Source organism: Ranitomeya imitator, chromosome 4, assembly GCF_032444005.1.
Source record: "Ranitomeya imitator isolate aRanImi1 chromosome 4, aRanImi1.pri, whole genome shotgun sequence".
Classification (NCBI taxonomy): Eukaryota; Metazoa; Chordata; class Amphibia; order Anura; family Dendrobatidae; genus Ranitomeya; species Ranitomeya imitator.
The window spans coordinates 364,759,616-364,773,459 of record NC_091285.1 but is presented as its reverse complement, the minus strand read 5'-3'; the positions used below and the strand labels follow the sequence as shown (position 1 = coordinate 364,773,459).

The following is a 13,844-nucleotide window of genomic DNA, read 5'->3' as shown; positions in this document are numbered from 1 at the left end:
CTTCCCATAACCGCATCCAAGACTTCTCCCGTGCTTCCCCCATACTCTGGAACTCTCTACCCCAACACATCAGACTCGCGCCTACCATAGAAACCTTCAAAAAGAACCTGAAGACTCATCTCTTCCGACAAGCCTACAGCCTGCAGTGATCCTCAACCTACTGAACAGCCGCACAGCCAGCTCTTCCCTCTCCTAGTGTATCCTCACCCACCCCCTGCAGACTGTGAGCCCTCGCGGGCAGGGTCCTCCCTCCTTATGTACTCGTGTGCCTTGTTATCTGCTCATGTTTAATGTACTTGTCTATATCTGCCCCGTATTCACATGTAAAGCGCCATGGAATAAATGGAGCTATAAAAATGCATAATAATAATAATAATAATAATAATACAATAAAATAAAACTATTTTACTAAATTGTAAAATGCTCTTATTAAAATTATAACATTTGTGTTGTTGGGGTCAATTTCGACCCAGGTCTAATATAAGAGTAAAAAAACAATAATAAGTCCCAAAACTGAACTCATAAACACAATATAAACCAACAGCCCACAGCCAGCTCTACGTCCAACAACTTGAGTTGGGGTCATGTCCAGGCATGTATGGCCAAATCAGCTTAGAGTTGGTACTTTGCAGAGTATAGTTTATATTATTCTCTTGAGGTTCATTTGACAATATTTTTATATTGAAAATGAAGGGTATGCTCTCAAATGAAAGGCCCAGGGGGCCACAACAAAAATATTAAAATCAATCCTTCCATGGATGAGAAACCCTAACAAGGTAACTAAGCGGTAAGAAATAAATTGGATCATAAATAACCGTTTTTAGGGTATCCTGGGGGTGATTTAAGACACGGGTCAAAACCGACCCGTTAACATAAGAAAGAGTAACAGAAAGCTAACACTAGAGGATGGTTAAGCTCTGGGCTGAAATGAAACATTTTCTAGAGCCTCCCTGCCACAATATATCTTTGTGTGGAAACTTCCTGAAGAAGAAGCCATGAGCTTCGAAACGCGTTGAATAAACCACCCGAACATCTTACAAGTATATCTGGATCTATTATTTGTCGCAGCAGCGCGGATGTAATCCACATTTCATTCATTATAACAATGAATATCCTTGACAGACAGACAGACAGAAGGACAGACGGAAGTGACCCTTAGACAATTATATAGTAGATGTAACCACATCATGGATCCCAACCGTCCCAGATCCGGCATGACCGTTTCAATTTCAGGACGTGTGTCCCGCTGTCTCTAGAGGTCAGGGCTTTGTCCTGACATTCACTCTGTGTCTGTGAAGTTTCCTCTTTTTGCTATCCAAGCTCACTGCGTGTGTTACTGACAAACTCGTTGCTCAGTAGTTCCTCTGACTCTGGGAAGGGAAGTGGTGGGTAACAGCATCGGTCTGTGCTCTGTGCATACTTACTTTAATTTTATTAACTAATTCTTAGTTGCTCTTCCCCTGGATTTGAACACCCAACTTCTTGCATGGCAGTCAGCAGCTGTTTCAATGAGTCACAGACTGCAATGTAAAGTATAGGATAATTTTTCTCCTTGAATGTACTCTTTATAACAGGCACATTGTAATGGTACAAAGAGCTAAATATCTACGAGTGCTTTGATATGTATCTGTATTATAGAGTTAAAGTAAGTCACATTTTTTTCTTCCTATAAAATTACTAAAAAAAACAAATAAAAAAATGACAAATTACAAGTTTAATTCTCATTTTTTATATATTAAAAATCAGAAAATAACATATATATTTGAAAAATATTTAGAATTGAGAGTCCTCAGTGGTTGATACCTTTTAATGGCTAACTGAAAATATGGTAACAAATTGCAAGCTTTCGAGACTACACAGGTCTCTTCATCAGGCAAAGACTAAAACAAATTCTGAAGAGTCACATATTTATGCACAACATAGTATAGGAAAAAAAAAAGGGGAAAAAAAACCATGGATAAGCCAGTTGGCAAGAAGCAGAATTACCATGGGTGATAAACAGTTATGTCCATAAATATTGGGCCAATTCTTAGATAAGGATTGTTTTATTGTCCTGTGATTAGGGTCTCTGTTGTAATGACCCTTCATGGTCTGAGGGGCAAGTTCCTTAGTTGATGTAAAAAGACATAAATCCATGTGACACATTCATTCCTGCAGTGTGAGTGTCAAAGGTCGTCATCAGTTTATATTCCCAGACTCTCCTGTCTTTCTGCGATTTGCCGTTTCCTTTCAATACAAGTAATTTCATGTCCATAATATTATAATTTGGGAGACAGAAATGTATTGCCACCGGTAGATCCATTCTTTTTTCTCTTATTGTATGGCGATGGGAGTTCATTCTTGTTCTAAGCTTCTGCTCTGTCTCCCCCACATACAGACCCCCAGTTGGACATTTAGTACATATAATTAGGTACACCACATTAGAAGTGACGCAGCTGAAAGTACCTGGGATCTGTAGTCCTGATGTGAATTGGGGATCTTTATCTTGTCCGTGGTCATTATAAATGGACAGGTTTTACATTTTTTTCTGGTTGCAAGGAAAGGTTCCTGCAGCTGTTGGAGAGGACAGGGAGCTCTTGACAATGATGCTTCTTAGGGTATGTTCACACGTTCAGGATTTCCATCCTTTTTTTTTCAGGACAGTTTTTTTTAAAAACTGCAGCTCTTGGCAGAAAACGCAGGTCCTTTTTTTGTCCTTTTTTGATGCGTTTTTGATGCGTTTTTTGATGCGTTTTTTTATCCTTTTTTTACTGTGTGTTTCCTAGGAAGCTTTTTAGGGCTAAAATGGCTGAAAATACCTAACCCTACCCCTAACCCTACCCCTAACCCTACCCCTAACCCTACCCCTAACCCTAACCCTACCCCTAACCCTACCCCTAACCCTAACCCTACCCCTAACCCTACCCCTAACCCTACCCCTAACCCTAACCCTAACCCTACCCCTAACCCTAACCCTACCCCTAACCCTACCCCTAACCCTAACCCTATTCTAACCTTAGTGAAAAAAAAAAAAAAAATTCTTAATTTTTTTTATTGTCCCTACCAATGGGGGTGACAAAGTGGGGGGGTGTCATTTACTATTTTTTTATTTTGATCACTGAGATAGGTTATATCTCAGTGATCAAAATGCACTTTGGAGCGAATCTGCCGGCCGGCAGATTCGGCGGGCGCACTGCGCATGCGCCCGCCATTTTGCAAGATGGCGGCGCCCAGGGAGAAGACGGCCGGACGGACACCGGGACGCCGGGTAAGTATAAGGGGGGGAGATTAGGGCACGGGGGGGGGCATCGGAGCACTGGGGGGGGCATCGGAGCACGGGGGGGAGGGCATCGGAGCACGGGGGGGCGGGATCGGAGCACGGGGGGGCAGCCACACTCCGCCCACGCACTTCCGCCCGCTCCCCCGCACTTCCTGCTGCAGCGGTTCTGCACATCAAATCGCAGTAAAACCCGCAGATATATTTTTGATCTGCAGGTTTTACTGCGATTTTGACCTCACAATGGAGGTCTATGGGTGCAGAACCGCTGCGGTTCAGGAAGAAGAATTGACATGCTCCTTCTTTTTTCCGGGAGCTATTCAGCGCGTCTTTTTTTTTACAATTTCCGGACCATGTGCACAGTGTGTCCTGTTTTCCATAGGGTACAGTGTACTGTACCCTGCATGGAAAACAGCTGCGGAACCGCAGCCGCAAAACCGCCGCGGTTCCGCGGTAAAAAACGCACTGTGTGAACATGGCCTTAGATTTGGGGGCTGCCTAAAACACAGTAGTGGGGCGTCTGGAAAAATGGATTGTAAGTGGGCATCTTTTTGCAGTAAAGGTTGCAATTTCCGTGCAGCTCCCCTTAGCACCTCCAGATTTGAATTGTAGGTAACCACTAGAGGTACCCGGTTATTTTCTTCTTTAGTTTTGTAATGTAGCAGGTGATTCCTTGATATTCTGGTGGCTCTTGTGATCTGATTTTCAATTGTTCTTGGATGGTAGCCCTGATTCAAAAAGATCTTTCTGAGGCGACCAAGGTGTTCATCCCTATCCATGGGGTTGGAACATATACGAGTGTATCTGATGGCTTGGCTGTAGACAATAGAGTTTTTTATGTGTTTTGGATTGTCATTGGTTCTTCTTATGACCTGATACCAGAAAGTCCAAGAACAGGGACATTCTACATGCTTCCCAAAATCCACAAATCTGGAAACCCAGGAAGACCAATTATTTCATGTGTGGGCACCCTTACTGAGCAGGTATCTGGATGGGTAGAGGGTATTCTTAAACCCCTGGTAAAAGATACACCCAGCTTCATTCAGGACACAACTGACCTATTGAATAAACTATCAGAAATAGGTCTTCTACCAGAAGGAACCATCCTGGCCACCATGGATGTGGAATCTTTGTACTCCAATATCCCACACCAGGATGGATTAAATGCCTGCAAATTCTTCCTGGAAAACGCAGGGACTGATGTAAATTCTGTGGTGAAACTTATAAAATTCATCCTCACCCACAATTACTTTGAGTTTGACAAGAAGATCTATCTACAGGAGACTGGCACAGCAATGGGAAGTAAAATGGCCCCACAGTATGCAAATATTTTCATGGCCAAGCTTGAAAGCGACTTTTTGTCCTCATGCCCCATCAGGCCTCTGGCGTACTACCGCTACATTGATGACATTTTAATCATCTGGACGGAGTCTGAGCCACAGCTAAAGATGTTCCATGATCAGTTTAATCAATTTCACCCTACCATCAACTTGACACTCAACTACTCCTGCACTGAAATTAACTTTTTGGACACCATCATTAAGCTGCAGAACAATAAAATAGAGACATCCCTGTATCAGAAGCCAATCGACCACCCAACATACCTTAAATGGGACAGTTTCCATCCAAAACACATAAAAAACTCTATTGTCTACAGCCAAGCCATCAGATACACTCGTATATGTTCCAACTCCATGGATAGGGATGAACACCTTGGTCGCCTCAGAAAGATCTTTTTGAATCAGGGCTACCATCCAAGAACAATTGAAAATCAAATCACAAGAGCCACCAGAATATCAAGGAATCACCTGCTACATTACAAAACTAAAGAGGAAAATAAGCGGGTACCTCTAGTGGTTACCTACAATCCAAATCTGGAGGTGCTAAGGGGAGCTGCACGGAAATTGCAACATTTACTGCAAAAAGATGCCCACTTACAATCCATTTTTCCAGACCCCCCACTACTGTGTTTTAGGCAGCCCCCAAATCTAAGAAGCATCATTGTCAAGAGCTCCCTGTCCTCTCCAACAGCTGCAGGAACCTTTCCTTGCAACCAGAAAAAATGTAAAACCTGTCCATTTATAATGACCACGGACAAGATAAAGATCCCCAATTCACATCAGGACTACAAGATACCAGGTACTTTCAGCTGCGTCACTTCTAATGTGGTGTACCTAATTATATGTACTAAATGTCCAACTGGGGGTCTGTATGTGGGGGAGACAGGGCAGAAGCTTAGAACAAGAATGAACTAAACAGCATAGCTTTTAACTGGAAACATCATCTCCCTCCTTCATTTTCAGACATAATAGAACAACTATCTCTCCATAGGACATATGAATTATCCTTCGCCCTAGCGAATAACCAACTGGTGAAATATACAAATAAGTGGTCTCACTGGGACAATATATATCCATAACATCTATTCTCATAGATATATATCTAATATACATACCTTAAAAATTGTTGTATAAAGTTTACTTTATTTTTGTACATTTCAGTTTATTTTTACTGTATATCTATAAAGTGATATAAAGTGTTTATAATACCCAAAATTGATATTGAAGCAAAATAAAGCTTTATAGAGAATGATTCAATATAAAAATATTATATGGTACTAGCTATTGAACCCGTTCTACGCCCGGGTGGCGAGCATTTATATTGGTATATGGTCTCCATCCTGGTATGTGCTGCTCCATCCTGCGCCCCCATCCTGTCATGTGCTGCTCCCATCCTGCGCCCCCGTTCTGTCATGTGCTGCTCCCATCCTGCGCCTCCATTCTGTCATTTGCTGCTCCCATCCTGTCATTTGCTGCTCCCATCCTTCGCCCGTTCTGTCATTTGCTGCTCCCATCCTGCGTCCCCGTTCTGTCATTTGCTGCTGCCATCCTGCGCCCGTTCTGTCATGTGCTGCTGCCATCCTGCGCCCGTTCTGTCATGTGCTGCTGCCATCCTGCGCCCGTTCTGTCATGTGCTGCTGCCATCCTGCGCCCGTTCTGTCATGTGCTGCGGCCATCCTGCGCCCGTTCTGACATGTGCTGCTGCCATCCTGCGCCCGTTCTGTCATGTGCTGCTGCCATCCTGCGCCCGTTCTGTCATTTGCTGCTGCCATCCTGCGCCCGTTCTGTCATGTGCTGCTGCCATCCTGCGCCCGTTCTGTCATGTGCTGCTGCCATCCTGCGCCCGTTCTGTCATGTGCTGCTGCCATCCTGCGCCCGTTCTGTCATGTGCTGCTGCCATCCTGCGCCCGTTCTGTCATGTGCTGCGGCCATCCTGCGCCCGTTCTGTCATGTGCTGCGACCATCCTGCGCCCGTTCTGTCATGTGCTGCGGCCATCCTGCGCCCGTTCTGTCATGTGCTGCGGCCATCCTGCGCCCGTTCTGTCATGTGCTGCGGCCATCCTGCGCCCGTTCTGTCATGTGCTGCTGCCATCCTGCGCCCGTTCTGTCATGTGCTGCTCCCATCCTGCGCCACCATTGTATTATATGCCCCCCGCTCCAGTGTGTATGCCCCCGAATGCTGCTGCCATATAAAAAAAAAAAAAATACCATACTCACCTATCGTCCAGCTCCACTGCAGGTATGTCTTCAAGAAAATGGCGCCGGAAAGCGGGGACTGCGCAGGCGCCGATTCCGGCAGCAGGAATCGGCGCCTGCGCAGTCCGCGCTTTCCGGCGCCATTTTCTTGAAGAAACACCTGCAGTGGAGCCGGAGTGTGTCTTCAAGAAAATGGCGCCGGAAAGCGCGGACTGCGCAGGCGCCGATTCCGGCAGCAGGAATCGGCGCCTGCGCAGTCCGCGCCCTCCGGAGCCGGGAGCAGAGGAGCCGGGAGACGGAGCCGCAAGCAGCGCTGGAACCGGGAAAGGTGAGTATACTTACCCTCCCTCCTGGCGGTCCCTGACTCTCCGGTGGAGATCGCGGTGTGTGTTCAGTGTGAACGCACACCGCGATCTCCCGGGAGCGTCGCTCTGTGAGGCCCAGACTGCGCCGGCGCTTGCGCAGTCTATAGAGGCTTCGGACAGAGTGACGCTCCCAGCGTTATATTATAGATGTTATGATACATATCGGCAAAAATGCCTATAAAAATGAGTCATGTTTTGTTATGAAAATGAAAATATTGGAATGTACTTTTTCTGTACTTTTTCTATATCTTTAACCCCTTCCCGACCTTTGACGCCATGTAGGCGTCATGAAAGTCGGTGCCAATCCGACCCATGACGCCTATGCGGCGTCATGGAAAGATCGCGTCCCTGCAGATCGGGTGAAAGGGTTAACTCCCATTTCACCCGATCTGCAGGGACAGGGGGAGTGGTAGTTTAGCCCAGGGGGGGTGGCTTCACCCCCTCGTGGCTACGATCGCTCTGATTGGCTGTTGAAAGTGAAACTGCCAATCAGAGCGATTTGTAATATTTCACCCATTATAACGGGTGAAATATTACAATCCAGCCATGGCCGATGCTGAAATATCATCGGCCATGGCTGGAAATACTAGTGTGCCCCCACCCCACCCCTCCGATCGCCCCCCCAGCCCTCCGATCTGGCCGGTACACTGCTCCGGCTCCCCTCCGTCCAGTGCTCCGCTCCCCCCCGTGCTCTTGTCCGCTCCCCCCGTGCTCCAATCACCCCCCCGTGCTCCAATCACCCCCCCTGCACTCCGATCCACCCCCCCGGTGCTCTGTTCCACCCCCCCGTGCTCCATTCCAGCCCCCCCGTGCTCCGTTCCACGCCCCCCGTGCTCCGTTCCACCCCTCCCGCACTCCGATTCCCCCCCCCGTGCTCCGATCCCCCCCCCCGTGGTCCCCCCCCACCCCATCATACTTACCGATCCAGCCGGGGTCCCGTCCGTCTTCTCCCTGGGCGCCGCCATCTTCCAAAATGGCGGGCGCATGCGCAGTGCGCCCGCCGAATCTGCCGGCCGGCAGATTCGTTCCAAAGTGCATTTTGATCACTGAGATAGATTATATCTCAGTGATCAAAATAAAAAAAATAATAAATGAGCCCCCCCCCCTTTGTCACCCCCATAGGTAGGGACAATAAAAAAATAAAGAAATTTTTTTTTTCCACTAATGTTAGAATAGGGTTAGGGTTAGGGTTAGGGGTAGGGATAGGGGTAGGGTTAGGGGTAGGGTTAGGGTTAGGGTTAGGGCTAGGGTTAGGGTTAGGGCTAGGGGTAGGGTTAGGGTTAGGGCTAGGGGTAGGGGTAGGGTTAGGGTTAGGGTTAGGGCTAGGGTTAGGGTTTCGGTATGTGCACACGTATTCTGGTCCTCTGCGGATTTTTCCGCTGCGGATTTGATAAATCCGCAGTGCTAAACCGCTGCGGATTTATGGCGGATTTACCGCGGTTTTTCTGCGTATTTCACTGCGGTTTTACAACTGCGATTTTCTATTTGAGCAGTTGTAAAACCGCTGCGGAATCCGCACAAAGAAGTGACATGCTGCGGAATGTAAACCGCTGCGTTTCCGTGCAGTTTTTCCGCAGCATGGGCACAGCGATTTTTGTTTCCCGTAGGTTTACATTGAACTGTAAACTCATGGGAAACTGCTGCGGATCCGCAGCGTTTTCCGCAGCGTGTGCACATACCTTTAGAATTAGGCTATGTGCACACGGTGCGGATTTGGCTGCGGATTCGCAGCAGTGTTCCATCAGGTTTACAGTACCATGTAAACATATGGAAACCAAATCCGCTGTGCCCATGGTGCAGAAAATACCACGCGGAAACGCTGCGTTGTATTTTCCGCAGCATGTCAATTCTTTGTGCGGATTCCGCAGCGTTTTACACCTGTTCCTCAATAGGAATCCGCAGGTGAAATCCGCACAAAAAACACTGGAAATCCGCGGAAAATCCACAGGTAAAACGCAGTGCCTTTTACCCGCGGATTTTTCAAAAATGGTGCGAAAATATCTCACACGAATCCGCAACGTGGGCACATAGCCTTAGGGTTAGGGTTGGAATTAGGGTTGTGGTTATGGTTAGGGGTGTGTTGGGGTTAGGGTTGTGGTTAGGGGTGTGTTGCGGTTAGGGTTGTGTTTAGGGTTATGGCTACAGTTGGGATTAGGGTTAGGGGTGTGTTGGGGTTAGTGTTGGAGGTAGAATTGAGGGGTTACCACTGTTTAGGCACATCAGGGGTCTCCAAACGCAACATGGCGCCACCATTGATTCCAGCCAATCTCGTATTCAAAAAGTCAAATGGTGCTCCCTCACTTCCGAGCCCTGACGTGTGCCCAAACAGTGGTTTACCCCCACATATTGGGTACCAGCATACTCAGGACAAACTGCGCAACAATTACTGGGGTCCAATTTCTCCTGTTACCCTTGTGAATCAAAAAAAATGCTTGCTAAAACATAATTTTTGAGGAAAGAAAAATGATTTTTTATTTTCACGGCTCGGCGTTGTAAACGTCTGTGAAGCACTTGGGGGTTCAAAGTGCTCACCACATATCTAGATAAGTTCCTTGGGGGGTCTAATTTCTAAAATGGGGTCACTTGTGGGGGTTTCTACTGTTTAGGCACACCAGGGGCTCTGCAAACGCAACGTGACACCCGCAGACCATTCCATCAAAGTCTGCATTTCAAAAGTCACTACTTCCCTTCTGAGCCCCGACGTGTGCCCAAACAGTGGTTTACCCCCACTCATAGGGTATCAGCGTACTCAGGAGAAACTGGACAACAACTTTTGGGGTCCAATTTCTCCTGTAACCCTTGGGAAAATAAAAAATTCTGGGCTAAATAATTATTTTTGAGGAAAGAAAACGTATTTATTATTTTCACGGCTCTGCATTATAAACTTCTATGAAGCACTTGGGGGTTCAAAGTGCTCACCACACATCTAGATAAGTTCCTTTGGGGGTCTAGTTTCCAAAATGGGGTCACTTGTGGGGGGTTTCTACTGTTAAGCCACATCAGGGGCTCTGCAAACGCAACGTGACGCCCACAGAGCATTCCATCAAAGTCTGCATTTCAAAACGTCACTACTTCACTTCCGAGCCCCGGCATGTGCCCAAACAGTGATTTACCCCCACATATGGGGTATCAGCGTACTCAGGAGAAACTGGACAACAACTTTTGGGGTCAAATTTCTCCTGTTACCCTTGGGAAAATAAAAAATTGCAGGCTAAAAGATCATTTTTGAGAAAATAATTTTTTTTTTTCATGGCTCTGCGTTATAAACTTCTGTGAAGCACTTGGGGGTTCAAAGTCCTCACCACACATCTAGATTAGTTCCTTTGGGGGTCTAGTTTCCAAAATGGTGTCATTTCTGGGGGATCTCCAATGTTTAGGCACACAGGGGCTCTCCAAACGTGACATGGTGTCCGCTAATGATTGGAGCTAATTTTCCATTTAAAAAGCCAAATGGCGTGCCATCCCTTCCGAGCCCTGCCGCGCGCCCAAACAGTGGTTTACCCCCACATATTGGGTATCTGCGTACTCAGGACAAACAGGACAACAATATTTGGGGTCCAATTTCTCCTATTATCCTTGGCAAAATAGGAAATTCCAGGCTAAAAAATCATTTTTGAGGAAAGAAAAATTATTTTTTATTTTCATGGCTCTGCGTTATAAACTTCTGTGAAGCACCTGGGGGTTTAAAGTGCTCAATATGCATCTAGATAAGTTCCTTGGGGGGTCTAGTTTCCAAAATGGGGTCACTTGTGGGGGAGCTCCAATGTTTAGGCACACAGGGGCTCTCCAAACGCGACATGGTGTCCGCTAACAATTGGAGCTAATTTTCCATTCAAAAAGTCAAATGGCGCGCCTTCCCTTCCGAGCCCTGCCGAGTGCCCAAACAGTGGTTTACCCCCACATATGAGGTATCGACGTACTCGGGAGAAATTGCCCAACAAATTTTATGATCCATTTTACCCTACTGCCCATGTGAAAATGAAAAAATTGAGGCGAAAAGAATTTTTTTGTGAAAAAAAAGTACTTTTTCATTTTTACAGATCAATTTGTGAAGCACCTGAGGGTTTAAAGTGCTCACTAGGCATCTAAATAAGTTCCTTGGGGGGTCTAGTTTCCAAAATGGGGTCACTTGTGGGGGAGCACCAATGTTTAGGCACACAGGAGCTCTCCAAACGCGACATGGTGTCCGCTAACGATGGAAATAATTTTTCATTCAAAAAGTCAAATGGCGCTCCTTCCCTTCCGAGCCTTACCATGTGCCCAAACAGTGGTTTACCCCCACATGTGAGGTATTGGTGTACTCAGGAGAAATTGCCCAACACATTTTAGGATCCATTTTATCCTGTTGCCCATGTGAAAATGAAAAAATTGAGGCTAAAAGAATTTTTACGGATTAATTTGTGAAGCACCTGGGGGTTCAAAGTGCTCACTATGCATCTAGATAAGTTCCTTGGGGCGTCTAGTTTCCAAAATGGGGTCACTTGTGGGGGAGCTCCAATTTTTAGGCACACGGGGGCTCTCCAAACGTGACATGGTGTCCGCTAAAGAGTGGAGCCAATTTTTGATTCAAAAAGTCAAATGGCGCTCCTTCCCTTCCAAGCCCTGCCGTGCGCCCAAACAGTGGTTTACCCCCACATATGAGGTATCAGCGTACTCAGTACAAATTGGACAACAACTTTCGTGGTTCAGTTTCTCCTTTTACCATTGGGAAAATAAAAAAATTGCTGCTAAAAGATAATTTTTGTGACTAAAAAGTTAAATGTTCATTTTTTCCTTCCATGTTGCTTCTGCTGCTGTGAAGCACCTGAAGGGTTAATAAACTTCTTGAATGTGGTTTTGAGTACCTTGAGGGGTGCAGTTTTTAGAATGGTGTCACTTTTGGGTATTTTCAGCCATATAGACCCCTCAAACTGACTTCAAATGTGAGGTGGTCCCTAAAAAAAATGGTTTTGTAAATTTCGTTGTAAAAATGAGAAATCGCTGGTCAAATTTTAACCCTTATAACTTCCTAACAAAAAAAAATTTTGTTTCCAAAATTGTGCTGATGTAAAGTAAACATGTGGGAAATGTTATTTATTAACTATTTTGTGTCATATATCTCTCTGGTTTAACAGAATAAAAATTCAAAATGTGAAAATTGCGAAATTTTCAAAATTTTCGCCAAATTTCCGTTTTTATCACAAATAAACGCAGAATTTATTGACCTAAATTTACCACTAACATGAAGCCCAATATGTCACGAAAAAACAATCTCAGAACCGCTAGGATCCGTTGAAGCGTTCCTGAGTTATTACCTCATAAAGGGACACTGGTCAGAATTGCAAAAAACGGCAAGGTCTTTAAGGTCAAAATAGGCTGGGTCATGAAGGGGTTAAAATGATATGAAGCGTTTGATACGCTTAAAATTGTTAGTGAAACAATACAAAGTCTTATAAACACCCATTATATGTCAAATGTCTATTATATTATGGAATATTATATGTTATATGTTACCTAATGACAAACAATGCCTTCAAACTTGAATCTTGTTATGTTGCTAAAATGAAAATAAAAACATTGAAAAAAGAACAAGAATGAACTCCCATCGCCATACAATAAGAGAAAAAAGAATGGATCTACCGGTGGCAATACATTTCTGTCTCCCAAATCATAACATTATGGACATGAAATTACTTGTATTGAAAGGAAACTTCAAATCGCAGAAAGACAGGAGAGTCTGGGAACATAAACTGATGACGACCTTTGACACTCTTAATGTAGGAATGAATGTGTCACATGGATTTATGTCTTTTTACATCAACTAAGGAACTTTCCCCTCAGACCATGAAGGGTCATTACAACAGAGACCCTAATCACAGGACAATAAAACAATCCTTATCTAAGAATTGGCCCAATATTTATGGACGTAACTGTTTATCACCCATGGTAATTCTGCTTCATGCCAACTGGCTTATCCATGGTTTTTTTTCCCCTTTTTTTTTCCTATACTATGTTGTGCATATATATGTGATTCTTCAGAATTTGTTTTAGTCTTTGCCTGATGAAGAGACCTGTGTAGTCTCGAAAGCTTGCAATTTGTTACCATCTTTTCAGTTAGCCATTAAAAGGTATCAACCACTGAGGACTCTCAATTCTAAATATTTTTCTATCCACTGGCTAACACGGTACCAAGATATATTTCTTTCATATATATTTGGTATGGTATCCCTGTAATTGTAACTCATACAATACAGGAAGCAAATTATTAATGGTTATCAGTAAATGGCATAATTTTTTTTTCCATGGTAAGGAGATGTAACAAAAAATGTAATGGTGAAGCTGTGTTCACATGTAGCATAAATGCTTCATTTTTTTCAGCTGCTTTTTGTCTACATGTTTTCTTCGGGTGCAGGGCTGTATTTAGAGTTTTTGCTGCCCTAGGCACTTTTAGCGCTGCTTCCCCCTTTGGTGAGTATGACACTATCGGCAGTGACTTTGGCAAGAATCGCTGTTGTGAAAGTAGCCTTTTGCAGCAGATCGGGCATTTTTTCTGCATCTGCCGCGTAACGGATCACTTACGGCAACACTGCGTTTGGTTTCATTCATTCCCTATGGGATTTGCGGTACTTGCTGTGATCTGGGAAATGCGGTGCCATACCTCCCAACTTTTGAAGAAGGGAAAAAGGTATAAAGGTTGCGGCGCACGTA

General features: G+C 45.0%; 1 protein-coding gene across 4 annotated transcripts in view; it reads left to right on the top strand.

Annotated features, from left to right (window-relative positions):
* MAGI2 (membrane associated guanylate kinase, WW and PDZ domain containing 2) overlaps positions 1-13,844 on the top strand; it is a 1,646,639-nt gene that overhangs the window by 1,248,574 nt on the left and 384,221 nt on the right. The gene's annotated exons all lie outside the window — the stretch shown is intronic.